At 40.6% G+C, this 13,852-nt stretch overlaps 2 non-coding genes across 2 annotated transcripts; both read right to left on the minus strand.

Moving 5' to 3' along the window:
• Positions 1–8,195: 8,195 nt before the first annotated feature.
• trnai-aau (transfer RNA isoleucine (anticodon AAU)) lies at positions 8,196–8,269 on the minus strand. Its single transcript has one exon. It is a non-coding gene; the product is annotated as a tRNA-Ile (tRNA).
• A 12-nt stretch (positions 8,270–8,281) lies between these two features.
• On the minus strand, positions 8,282–8,352 carry trnag-gcc (transfer RNA glycine (anticodon GCC)). Its single transcript has one exon. It is a non-coding gene; the product is annotated as a tRNA-Gly (tRNA).
• Positions 8,353–13,852: the final 5,500 nt, after the last annotated feature.

Below are 13,852 nucleotides of genomic sequence, written 5' to 3' on the forward strand. Positions count from 1 at the left end.
TGTAATTTTACTGTTTAACATGACAGAGAGAGAAAAGTAAATCAGTGATGGACAGAACAGTCAGCCTAACGTCAGTACAGGAAACTGTTAAGTTTTACTATCAAAGTTATATTAGCACGTGGAAAATATTTTGGGAAATTGATAATATTTTACAGCAGTAATCAGAGATTAAATAACTGAACATTCATCCAACGAAGTTTACCGGGTGGAGCTAAGAAATAAGAAGGGAATGATAACGTTATTGAGGTTGTACTATTGGCCCTAAATAGTCAATGAGAATTAGTGGAACAACTGTGCAGGAAGACTGAGCAGATTTGCAGGAACAATAGAGGAGCAATCATAGGAGATTGAAATGTTTCTAACAAAGAATGGGACTGCCAGAGCGTTGAGGATTAGATGGAGTGGAATTTTCTAAGTGCATTCAGGAATGTTTCCTCAAGCATTTCATAAGGGGTCCTGCACACAAAGGGGAAAACATGAACTATGTTTGTGAAATAGGGCAGAATGGGTGACTGAGGTGACAGTGGGGAGCACTTTTGAACCAGTGAACATTGTTGTGTTAATTTCACAACAGTTTAGGAGAGTGATAATACTGGTCCATAGATTCACTTATAAAGTGGGCTCAGATAAATTTTAATGGAACTAGGCGCGATCTTGCGGGGTTGATGGAAGTAGTTTGTTTACAGGTAAGCTGATCTCCGACAAGTGGGAGGTCTTTTATAAGTGTGATAGTTAGCGTTCAAGTTCTATATGTTCCTGTGAGGATAAACGGCAACGTTGGCAGGAATAAGGAACGCAGGATGACAAGCGATATTGAGACCTTGACCACAAAAAGGAGGGATGCATCATTCAGGTATAGGCAGCTGGGAATAAAGGAAACCCTGAAGGTATACAAGGAATACAGGAGTTTACTGAAAAAAAGAAATCAGGAGGGCGAATAGGGGGAACAAGATAGTCTTGGCTGAGAAGGCTAGGGTGAATCCAAAGAGGTTCTTTAATTATATTAAAGAAAAAAAGAAGAACTAGAGTGAGAATTGGGTTACCTTAAAGACCAAAGAGGAAATGTCAGTGCAGAACCAGGGTAAGGTTGTCAGTGAATATTTCTCCTTTGTGTTTACTGTGGAGAAACATTTCAATACCTTGGAACTTGGGGAAGGTATTGGTGATAACTTGGGGACATTCTATATTAGCTGAAAATGTGTTGCTGGAAAAGTGCAGCAGGTCAGGCAGTATCCTAGGAGCAGGAGAATCGATATTTCGGACATGAACCCTTCTTCAGGAAGAAGCGCTCATGCCCGAAACGTTGATTCTCCTGATCCTTGGATGCTGCCTGACCTGCTGCTCTTTTCCAGCTACACATTTTCAGCTCTGACCTCTAGCATCTGCAGTCCTCAGTTTCTCCTAGACATTCTTTATTACATTAGAATAGATATGGGATGTATTAGAGTGCATGAATTTGGATACATGTCTTAGTCCTGACGAGATATATCCAAGAACACTGCAAGGGGCTCGAATAGAAATTGCAGAATTTTGGCGAGATATATTTGCAACACTGTTAGCTACAGGTGAGATCCCAAAAGATTGGAGAGTAGCGAACGTTGTGACAATATCCAAGAAAGACTACAGAGAAAAGCCTGGGAACTACAGACCAATAAGCTTGAAGTTTGTGGTGGGTTCGTTTTCTGAGAAGATTCTGAGAGATAAGGCATAAATGCATTTGGAGAGACGGGTTTTGTTTCAGAGTAATCAGCATGGCTTTGTACGGGAGATCAGCCTTACAAATTTGTAAGATTTCTTTGATGAAGTAACCAAGAATATTCATGAGGGCAAAGTGGTAGACATAGTCTGGATAGATTTCAGAAACCCCTTGGATAAGGTTCGCCTTGAAGGTTAAATCTCATGGAATCCAGGGCAATATGGCAAATTGGATACCCAATTAGCTTGATGGTGATGAGCAGATTGTAACAATAGAAGGATGCATTTATACTGGAGGACTGTGAATAGTGGAATGCCTCAGGGGTCGGTGCTGGGCCCATTGCTGTTTGTTACCTATATCAATGATTTGAATGAGAGTGCACAACACATGGTTGGTAAGTTTGCAGATGACATTAAAATAGTTGGTAACATGCACAGTGAGGAAGGTTATGAGAAATTGCAGTAGGAAATTGATCAGCTGGAGAAGTGGGCCAAGAAACGGTAAGTGGAGTTTAATCCAGATAACTGTGAGTTCTTGCATATTGGAAAGTCAAATCAAGATAGGAATTTCATGGTGAATGATAGGACGTTAAGGACTGTAGTGGATTTCAGGTGCACTCTTCTCCGAAAGTGGAGTAACAATTAGACAGGGTAGTGAAGAAGGCTTTTGACACACTGGCCTTCATGATTCAGGGCAGTAAGTACAGAAGTTGGGAAATTATGTTGCAGATGTGCAGTACGTTAATTAGACTGCACTTTGAGTATTGTATTCAGTTTTGGTCACCTAACTATAGGAAGGATGTTATTAAACTGGAAAGCGTGCAGAAGAAATTTACAAGAATGTTGCCAATGTCCCAACGGTCTGAGGTACAGGGAAAGGTTGGACAAGCGAATTCTTTTCTCTTTACTGCCGAGGAGACTAAGAGGGGATCTTATAGAAGTTTTTACGTTCACAAGAGGCATGGATAGAGTGAATGCACTCAGTCTTTTCCCACTCTCGGGGAAGCGAGGACTCGAGGGCATCAGTTTAATGTTCGAGGGGAAACAATAAGAGGGAATCTGCAGGGCAACTCTTTACTCATACAATGGTACGATTTTGGATTGAGTTGCCAGTGATCGTGGTTGGGGCAGGGATATTAACAGCTATTGAAAGGTATTTGAATTAATACTTGAATAAGAAAGGTTGAGAAGGATATGGTCCATGTGCAGGGAAATTAGGTTAGCGTAGATGGATGGATTGGTCGGCTTAGACCAGTTTGCTCAAAAGTGTCTGTCTTTGTGCTGATGGGATTCTATAATCATTTGAATCTATGACTGTAGAGATTACGTGCAAAAGGGATGTTTTTAATGTCTGGGGAGTCTAAAACATGTTTTAATGTTGGGTCAGATGGGAAAAGTATTTCTGAGTGAGACGTGAAAAGCCAAGACACTGTACATTAAAGCATGAAGCAGTTTGTTTTTAAATAGATCATCATGGTAATCAATTAAAAAGGAAAGAACGTGGGAATATGCTTTTGGTATTGATAATATAACCGTATTGGATAGGGGAGCACTTTTAAACTGATTAATGCTGGATTTTTCCACCCAGTCTTGATGATTCCGTGTTTGAATTCAGAGGGATCCCTGTTTCACTTCTTGTCACATATCTCCACCAATCACTACAATTTAAAATATATACCTGCGTAGGTAACATTAAAAATAAATACAGGTCTCAGACTTTATCTAGTTCAGTGTTAACAAGCTTGCCATGTTTACATATTAAGTAAAAACATTGTCGTTATTTTCAAGCAAAAACTCCTCAAACAAAGCTACAATGAGGAAATGTAAAGCTCTTCAAAGTGTTATCTTTGAAACAGTTTGGAGGAATAAGTGAGGACTGCAGATACTGGAGATCAGAGTCAAAAAGTTTGGCCCTTGAAAAACACAGCAGGTCAGGCAGCATCCCAGGATCAGGAGGATCAACGCTTCAGGCATAAGCTCCTCATCATGAATGCCTGATGAAGGGCTTCTGACCGAAATTTCGACTCTGCTGCTCCTCGAATACTGCTTGGCTTGTTGTGCTCTTCCAGTGCCACACTTTTTTTACTTTGAAACACTTCGAACAAATGATAGTTAAACTCATGACCAAGACGAAATAACAGATAATCCTAGATAGTGTTGCGATGCGGTTCTGCTCACACAGGCTGCTGGTGCTGGACTCCAGTCTTTGACAAGTTGTATTTGGCTGAATGACCTTTGCTTCAGCTGCCGGGTTTTTTTTTTACAAAGCATACCCCACAGAAATTCACCACAAGTGGGAAAGATGACGTTGGGTTTCTCAGCTTCTCCATGCTGCTGTATAGAGAGACAGAGGGCTGTGAGCTCATGCTGCACAGGCAGCATAAATTCTCTCCTTCTCTGAGTTCCAACATGCAATAGTTTTACCCCAACCCCAGACTGAATGTCATGAACTCTCTCTGAATGTTTCCAGAGTGAAACATCTGCCATCTTTAGCAGTGCTACTTATTATTATGTCGGTCAAGAGATTTTATTTTTATGATTCATATTTTTATAATATGTCAAAATGAAAAGATCTTCAATGACTATTTCCCCAACATTGAGTTTCCTTCACAAGCAGAAGTATCCACTGGATATACACACAAAACACACTGCTGAAGGTCTTATATGATTCAATAAAATCACAGCTCATTCTCAGATCACACCAACTAAACTTTGATATCATAAACTCTTCATTCCAGGAATGAGTGAAGGTCGATATCCCTGGGAATTAGTACAGTTACGGAGATCAAACTACAATGCACGAAGAAAACGACTGTTTGAAAGTTCAAAGCTTTTGCAGAAACAAAGCATCGTTTCATTATCTTCTGGCACTTCCTCTATCTGCATAACGTTTTTTGAGATTCATGAACGAGGACAGACAAATCTCTCTGGATCACCAAGTTCTGGGATGTTTCTCCATTTCAATCTTTTCCTGCTGTTTTATCCTTTGTGCCATAATATGCTAGTTCCCATAACATACGCAGTGCTACTGTTTCTGACGAATGCTTATTCACTCACTTCCCCTGCCTATGTCCCACTGGAGAGTCTCATATTCCACTTGACAACTTATTGAATGACCATCTTGATGCATGAGTTAATTGAACACCTATAAATTCACCACCATCATCCAAATCATTCAGATACACTGACATCTTTAGCTCTCCAACAATTAAAGCTTTTCAAACCTTACATTTGCACATTTATCCCGACTTTTTACTACCTTAGTATTGAAGCTTTAAAGAGCTCATTCTGTGCTTAATTACGTAATCCTGACTCTGCTTTGCATTTTAGAGAAGATGAATCTTCTATTCGAGGGTAACAATTCTGGGTGGTTGAGTCGTCTTCCTCGGGCACAATAGCAGCCTCGAAGGACTAGCTAAGAAAGCTAAGAGCACGTTAAGAGCAGCAATTGACTATTGTGTCCCTCGAACCTGCTGTACTATTGAGAGATCATTGCTGATCTGATGGTGGTTGAACATCCCACTGTTCTAAATAACATTGGCATAAGCCAGGCAGTCCTGCTTCCTGGAATGAGAATTTTACAGTCAGCACTGTCCTCGGGAGAAAAGAATATCCTTTTGTCAATCTGAAAAAGGAGAGCCCTCATTTAGTAATTGTTTTCCTTCACACAAATGTAAGAGCTGTGTGATACAAGTGCAAATATAGGAACATATGCAGGTCATTCAGTTGATCAACCCTATTCCACACAACCTTTAATTCAGTGTTCTATCAGGAATCAAAAGTCTGCATTGCTCCCTGGAAAGATCTGTTTAAAGTAGAAATTACATTTGTGATGATTAGGGACAATTATTTTGAAGGAGTTCAAAAATTGCTGAGGTAATGAAAACTCAAGTGGAAGTTCAGAGAGTTAAAACAGCAAGATGAGTACTAAAATGGCTGATGATTATGACTTGGTTCGTAAACCAAAATTGAGCTTCTAAAGTCAATATCAATCCATGGGGAGTAGAATTTGTGGAATAGAGAAAGCCTCTCTCAGTGAGGGAAGGATCGATACCGGTGAAGATAATAAAGATAACTTACCACAGGGTAAAATGGAAACCGATGAAGGGGAAAGAAAAGTTAAAAGCTGCGGTGTTTTCACTGCAATAAAGTAGGCCATATAAAGTCACAGTGTTGGTGTTGCTGGGAGAACATAAATGACCAGCAGGTGGTCATTTAGAGGCGATGGAACTCAAACTAAAAAAGACAAAAACATTTTTACTGGCTTGGACTGCGTAACAATGTAATTGAATTTTATCAGATATATCATTCATGTTAAGTAATTGGAAAACTACAGGCAGTAATACAATCCGCAACTTTAATAATTACTCCAGCATTTTTGAAAACTTTAAAAAGACTCTTAATTGATTGCGTAGGACCCCTGACTCAATCAATATGTAGGAATCAGTATTTGTTAACAATCATAGATGTGCCTACGAGAGGTGCAGAGGCCATTTCTTTAAGCAATAATACAGGTTAAAGTATTGTAGGAGAGCTGCTCAAATTTTTGACTAGATAGGGACTACCTACAGAGTTAGCTCCAGATCAAGCGTCAAAATTTATATCAAAGTTATTCAGGGAACGTATGAATAGTTCAGGAATAAAACAAATCAAATAAACTGCCGACAATCCAGAATCGCAGGGAGCACGAGGAAGTTGGAATCAGACATTAACGACAATGTTAAGGGTGTTTTAAGAAGAGTATCCAGATGACGGCGATGAAGGAATTCTGTTTGTCCTTTTTGTCATTAGAGTTGCAATAAATAGATCGATCAAATTCAGTCCATTTGGATGAGATTTTTGGGCACGAGTTGAGAGAGTCACTAAAATTGGTGAAGAAGAAATTGCTGAGACAAAATTTAGAGACCACATCTCTGGAGTATGTGTCAACGTTTTGGGAATTGGTAAATAGAATGGGGGAATTTACAACACTGATGTTTAAAAATATCAGATTATGAGATGAAACAGGAAGCAGACAAAAAATCAAAACTCACAATTGTACTGTCAGAGATAAGGTGTTAATATTGCTTCCAATGAACCTTAAAAGCAACATTTCATTGACTTTATCGAATCGAAGGGAGATTGAGTGAGGTGAATTATTTGACAAGGTCTCCAGGCAGAATGTAGTCTCACTGAGTGAGTCATGTTAATATGCTCAAAATATATTTTGGCAGGAAAGTAAAAAAGGCTAAGTTGCTGCGTACAGCACATAATGAAGAACACAGTTCAGAGGATTCTCAAGTAGACATTCTTCAGATTAGACTGTTCAATGAGGATATTGTCAAAATTGTATTAAATTATTGCATTACCTTCCAGTAGAAAATCAACATGACCAGAAACAGTTAGTAGTATCGCATGGGGAAATATATTTGAATAAACGGGGAAGTAATAATCGAATTATGCATGATGTAGGAAAATGATGAAGTGCTGTTCCACTTAAGCAATGTCCTTGTAGACTTAATAGTCTAATGTTAAAAACAACACAACATAAGGTGGAAATCCAAGAGGTGCATCTGGAGGCACGAGCCTTTGGAGCACTGCACCTTCAACAGGTGGTTAGACGGCCACATAACGGCCCTCTGACGTTGGCTCATTTGTTAACAACTGAGATTGAACGCATGCTCCAGGACAGCATAATCAAATTGATTTGTAGTGACTGGAGCTCACGCATGACAATGGTTTCAAAAGCAGATGGTACACAACGTTTATGTCAGTACAGATACAAAATCTGATTCACACCTGATTCCACATTTGGAAGACTGTATTGAGAATTGGGACACACATATATTTGCTCGCATGTACCTTACCTCAAAGAACAGAAACAATTTTGGGTTTTGAAACACCGAATAGACTATATAATTTAGAGTTATGTTATTTGTTATGAAAAATACACCAGCCACATTTCAAAGTAGGAACCAATAAAGTCATTTCAATATTACCAAGTTCTTTGTTATGTATGGATAACCTGGTGATTTTTAGGCATACATAGTGAGAACATTTAGAGTGATTGAGTCAGAGAGATGTGATGCACAGAAACAGACCGTTCAGTCCAACTCATCCATGGCAATCAGTTATACTAAACTAATTTTTAGATTAGATTACTTACAGTATGGAAACAGGCCCTTCGGCCCAACAAGTCCACACCGACCCGCCGAAGCGCAACCCACCCATACCCCTAACCCTACATTTACCCCTTACCTAACACTATGGGCAATTTAGCATGGCCAATTCACCTGACCCGCACATCTTTGGACTGTGGGAGGAAACCGGAGCACCCGGAGGAAACCCACGCAGACACGGGGAGAACGTGCAAACTCCACACAGTCAGTCGCCTGAGTCGGGATTTGAACCCGGGTCTCAGGCGCTGTGAGGCAGCAGTGCTAACCACTGTGCCACCGTGCCGCCCACAAAAGCCACGACAAACCATAACACAGCACAGCTGACGAGACGAGCGCTGCACATTGTCAGTGTGGGGATTGAACCCACAACCTTGGCGTTATTAGCACCACGCTCTAACCAGCTGAGCTAACCGACCTACAAATGAGTCTGCATTGGCCGGGAATCGAACCTGGGCCTCCCGCGTGGCAGGCGAGAATTCTACCACTGAACCACCAATGCAACTGACCACAACTAATCTCGTCCCATTTTCAAGCAACGGTCAAATATCCATTGAATACTTAGTCTATTTATCCTGTTATCAAAGTGCATGTGTACTGTACCTTTATCAGAGTGCAGGTGTACTGTACCTTTAGGAAAGTGCAGGTGTACTGTCCCTTTATCATAGTGCAGGTGTACTGTGCCTTTATCAAAGTGCAGGGTGTACTGTACCTTTATCACAGTGCGGGTGTACTGTACCTTTATCACAGTGCGGGTGTGCTGTACCTTTATCAGAGTGCAGGTGTACTGTACGTTTATTACAGTGCAGGTGTGCTGTACCTTTATCACAGTGCAGGTGTACTGTACCTTTATCAGAGTGCAGGTGTACTGTACCTTTATCACAGTGCGGGTGTGCTGTACCTTTATCACAGTGTAGGTGTACTGTACCTTTAGGAAAGTGCAGGGTGTACTGTACCTTTATCGCAGTGCAGGTGTACTGTACCTTTATCACAGTGCGGGTGTACTGTACCTTTATCGCAGTGCAGGTGTACCGTACCTGTATCACAGTGCGGGTGTACTGTACCTTTATCACAGTGCGGGTGTACTGTACCTTTATCAGTGTGCAGGAGTACTGTACCTGTATCAAAGTGCGGGTGTACTGTACCTTTATCACAGTGCGGGTGCACTGTACCTTTATCAGTGTGCAGGTGTACTGTACCTGTATCACAGTGCGGGTGTACTGTATCTTTATCACAGTGCGGGTATACTGTACCTTTATCAGTGTGCAGGTGTACTGTACCTGTATCACAGTGCGGGTGTACTGTACTTTTATCACAGTGCGGGTGTACCGTACCTTTATCGCAGTGCGGCTGTACTGTACCTTTATCACAGTGCAGGTGAACTGTACCTTTATCACAGTGCGGGTGTACTGTACCTTTATCGCAGTGCGGCTGTACTGTACCTTTATCACAGTGCAGGTGAACTGTACCTTTATCACAGTGCGGGTGCACTGTACCTTTAGGAAATGTGAAGAGCCAGTAAGGACTTCCTAACACAGTACAAACTGTTCTGAACGAGGGAACAATGTCATACTCGGTCAAAACCAATTGTACAGCTGTTTTGCTGTGGAAAAAATAATTCAAATTTGCCCAAGCCTTTTGAATTATGCCCCAATATGCTAGATTCCAATAAAATTTGAAGTTAGTACTTTGATAAAATGAAAACCAATGGAACGATCTGATGTTTTATAAGTAGCATGTAAAATCTCCCAAAACTCCTACATCCGATAAGAAGAACCTATCAGTCTATTAAAGATCATCTTTTCTCCTTCACAATTTACGGACGGAAAAAATAGGACTGTCTTTTGCTCTAAAAACGCTCTTTGGCCTAACTTAGTACTTGTGTTTTACATTTTTAAAATTTAATGAACAGAATGATTTCAATAAATCATGCAATCAAGAAAAAAAAACTCACTACTTCTACCTATTACCGTAAACATAAAGTATGGTTACATGTTAAAACTATAACGTATTGTTTCTGTGCTGTGAGTCTCCCAGTTTCCTCCATGGTCAGCTGTGAATTTCACTGTTTGTTGATTTTTCCTAGATGCACTCCGATGTCCAGAGATCTATGAACTCAAGCAGAAAAGGCTGTAGTTGTGCAGATTCACTTCTTTGTCAGTCGCAGTTTTGCAGAATTAAGCAAATTGTTCGAACAACTTCAGGAGAGAGGCTGGGTGATAAACCTGGCTAAGAGTGAATTCGTCAAAGACAAAGTCATGTACGTGGGTCATGCTATCGGACCTCACGGAATGCGAAATACAGATTATTCCAGAAATTTCCACACCCTGTAAAAAAGGGATTGCCTGGACTGAGGGGGTTATTTTGGAAATTCATTCCGAATTATAAAAGTGCGGCTGCTCCACTCACTGAATTATTGAAGTAATTCAGGAAAATTCATTGAACAACACCCTGTCAGAAAGCATTTGACAGCCTGCAAGCTGTGTTACTCACTGCCGCTGTATTAGCCACATCTAATTATGGAAAGTAATTCAAGATGACTATAGGTGTGAGTGATGTGGGTGTAAATGCTGTACTCTTACAAGACGAAAACTAGAAGATAGAAAGAACTATTAGATGCTTCTCCAGGAAATTGAAAATTTATCAACAGAAATGTACAGCAATTGAGAAGGAGACTTTGAACTTGCTATCGCCATTTAAGTCTTGGTGTGGCCAATAATGTTCCTTATTCGAGTGTCTGGTGCTGGAAAAACACAGCAGATCAGACAGCATTCGAGCAGAAGGGTAATCAAAGTTTTGATCATAAGCCCTTTATCAGGAATGGGGCTTGTAGGTTCATTGGCTGGGAGATAAATGGGGGTGGGTGGGGGGTGGAGTGAGGCTGGGGGTAATGTAGCTGAGAGTGCATTAGGTAGATGAAGTGGAAGTGAAGGAGGTAGGTAGGAGAGAAGGCTCAGCGGAGAGGTGGGAAGGCAGATAGACGTCTGGGAAAGGTCAAGTGGTTTGGTGCCAAACTGGCGATTGGATCTGGGATAAGATGGGGGGAGCGGAACTAAGGAAAAAGGAGGCAACTGCATTAATGCCGTGTGGTGGAGGGTCCCAAGGTGAAAGGTGAGGCGTTATTCCTCCGGGCGTCGGTCGAATAGAGATTGGCGTTGAAAGAGACCCAGGACCTGCATGAACTCGGAACAGTGAGAAGGGGAGTTAAAGTGTTTGGCCATGGGGCGGAGGAGCTGATTCGTGCATTCATCCCGGAGATATTCTCTGAGCCATAACCCAACGTTCCACCTCGGCACCGCCCTCATGGCAGGAGCGAACAGACTGAAATAACCTGTATTAGTGAATGTGTGCATGATTATTGTCAATATGATGCATATATGCTTTAGTGTATTAACAAATTAAGACTAAAGATTATCAAATGAACTCAACTTTATACTTTGGTGTGTCTTCTTTTAAGGAAGGAAGGTGAAGCTGCTGTCATTTTAATGAGGTGATTTTGTCGATTTTTTTAAAGAAAGGTCTTAAAACAGAGATTTCGAGGGAAGAATCTAGTTAAGCAGTGGCACGTGAGTGGTCAGTTCTCCTAGTTCAGGTGTTTTCTCATGTTGGTTTAGCTCTGGCAGTCACAAGTTGCTGGAGACCAGGAAGCTTGCAAACTTCAGAAAATGATTCCTAACTGACTTTGTCTCTGATATCTCTTTGGATGACGTTGTCTCCTGCCTCGAAGAATCTGTGTTTGAATTTGACTTTTTGCCAAGGAATGTGTTTATGGGATGTGACATGATTGGAACAATGCAGCAGTAATGTTGCTGTATCACATCAGCTAAATTTATCAATGGTAAAGTTGTTCTAATTTTTTTTTTGTTTGTTCTGCTTGCGTGAAACCAAGTGGCTTGACCAGCTTCATCCCTCCTGGAATATCAGCCTCACATCTGACTTTAAACTAAGAAAACGTTAGTGTCCAGACTGCATTCTTGAACTATAACACCTTTGAGATAATAAATACCTGCTTATTTTCACCTAAAATTTGTGGGGCCCAGACTATAAACTGTGCAGCCTACTTCTGACACCCGGGAATGGGGAAGCATGATCTTAGCAGCTACCTGTCAAATAAAGTCTGTAACATTTCCATCTGAATAAGATCACTGCTCCTTCACATAAACTCCCGTGTGTATAGGGCCAACTCTTACCCTTCCCACTGATGATGACCACATTATCCCACAAATCAAACAAGTAAACTGGTTCTGAAAATGCTTCGAATGCAGTTATAATCATCCTCATGAAATTGTACTCTTGATGCTCAATGTTTCAAATCTTCTTTGTTTTGTGTATATTGTCAGAACTCGCTCCTCATTCCTCAAGAATCCATCACTCGACTCAGCATTAAGTTTATTTGATATGATTCCAAAAATGCACCGCTCAAACACGGATGACTGAGGAACATTATATAAACAGCATTCCCACTGTATTGTGTTTATTTTCTTTTGGTCAATGGCATATGCAGACTCTCACTCACCTTTAATCAATAGGATTATAATTCCTAAACAAATTTAATTCAATAACATTTGATCATATTTCGTTCTGATGCACATCTCGAAATCATAAATGGGCCCTTCAGCCCATTGTGACAAAGGAAGAAATGGAACTCGCTATGCACAATTTTCCACTCACATCCCCAGAGTGTTCTTCTTTTTTCTCTCTCTCTTTGTATTTTATATATATATATATATATATATATATACACACACACACACAATATGCTTTCTAATCAACAGCTTATTTTTTTCCCAGATTTCGTACTCTGCAAATTTCGAAGGCAACTTGATAATGAAATTGTTGGAATTTAGAATGATTCTGGACATTCCCCCCACTGTTTCCAGCCATTCTTCCCTCAATGATCGCAAAGTCTTCTATTTAGACTCTTAAATGTGCTGCTTCAGTGTGATAGAAAAGGTATTAGATTGAAAGAAATTAACTGGAGCTCTGTGTTCAGTGACTGTAATTAATGCAAATCTTCATGGATTCTAACATTATCGCTGGAGACTTTCTCTCTTCTATTAATACCAGAGTCCTGTCAATGAGCTAGCCTATAGCATCTGTAGAAACATCAGCTCGACACTAAACAGTGATCAGCAGCTCCACAGAAAAGGAGAGAAGAGATCAGAGTCTGAGAACATTAGACTGGAATGTTACAGCAATGGATCAGAATATAACAACATTAAACTGGAATGTTACAGCAATGAATCATAGTTTTATAGCATTAAACTGGCATGTAATGACAATGGGCAGGAGTTTATCCTATGGTCTTTCCTGGCTTTCTCAGGAGTGGCCAACCTTGTCAATACGGATCATGTGTGTACTTTGGGTGATCCAAGCTGGTTATTATCCCATCCTCGCTATCATTGGTGTCCCTGATAAGTGTCTCTATCTTACCATTTACTGTATTAGGCGTGTTGCACAGACTTACTGTCCTTTTTTTAAATTCTAAAAGGATTGAAGCGTGTCATAATATCCATTCGTTATCTTTATCTCATATCAAACAAGTTTAAGCGAAAAACAAAGATCAGCAAGGTAGCCTACATGTGGAACCGCTGAAGATGGGGGAGACTTAATTGAAAATTTTGCATTAATATTTACTGTGAAGAAGGACATAGAAGATTATAGAATGTGGGAAGTAGATGGGGATTTTTTTTTTTAAAGTTCATATTACAGAGGAGGAGGTGCTGGATGTATTAAATGCATATAGGTGGATAAATTCCCAGGACCTGACCCTGTAACTCAATATGAAGTTCGGCAACTGGTTGCTGGGTCCCTTGCTGAGATATTTGTATCATCCTTCGTCACAAGTGAGGGGCCAGGAGACTGGAGGTTGGCTAAAATGGTGCCACTGTTTCAGAATGGTGGTAAGGAAAAGCCAGAGAAGAATTGACCAGTGAACCAGACATCAGTGGTGGGCAAGTTGTTGGAGGGAATCCTGAGGGACAGGATTTATATGTATTTGT

This window comes from Hemiscyllium ocellatum, chromosome 17, assembly GCF_020745735.1.
Source record: "Hemiscyllium ocellatum isolate sHemOce1 chromosome 17, sHemOce1.pat.X.cur, whole genome shotgun sequence".
Taxonomy (NCBI): domain Eukaryota; kingdom Metazoa; phylum Chordata; class Chondrichthyes; order Orectolobiformes; family Hemiscylliidae; genus Hemiscyllium; species Hemiscyllium ocellatum.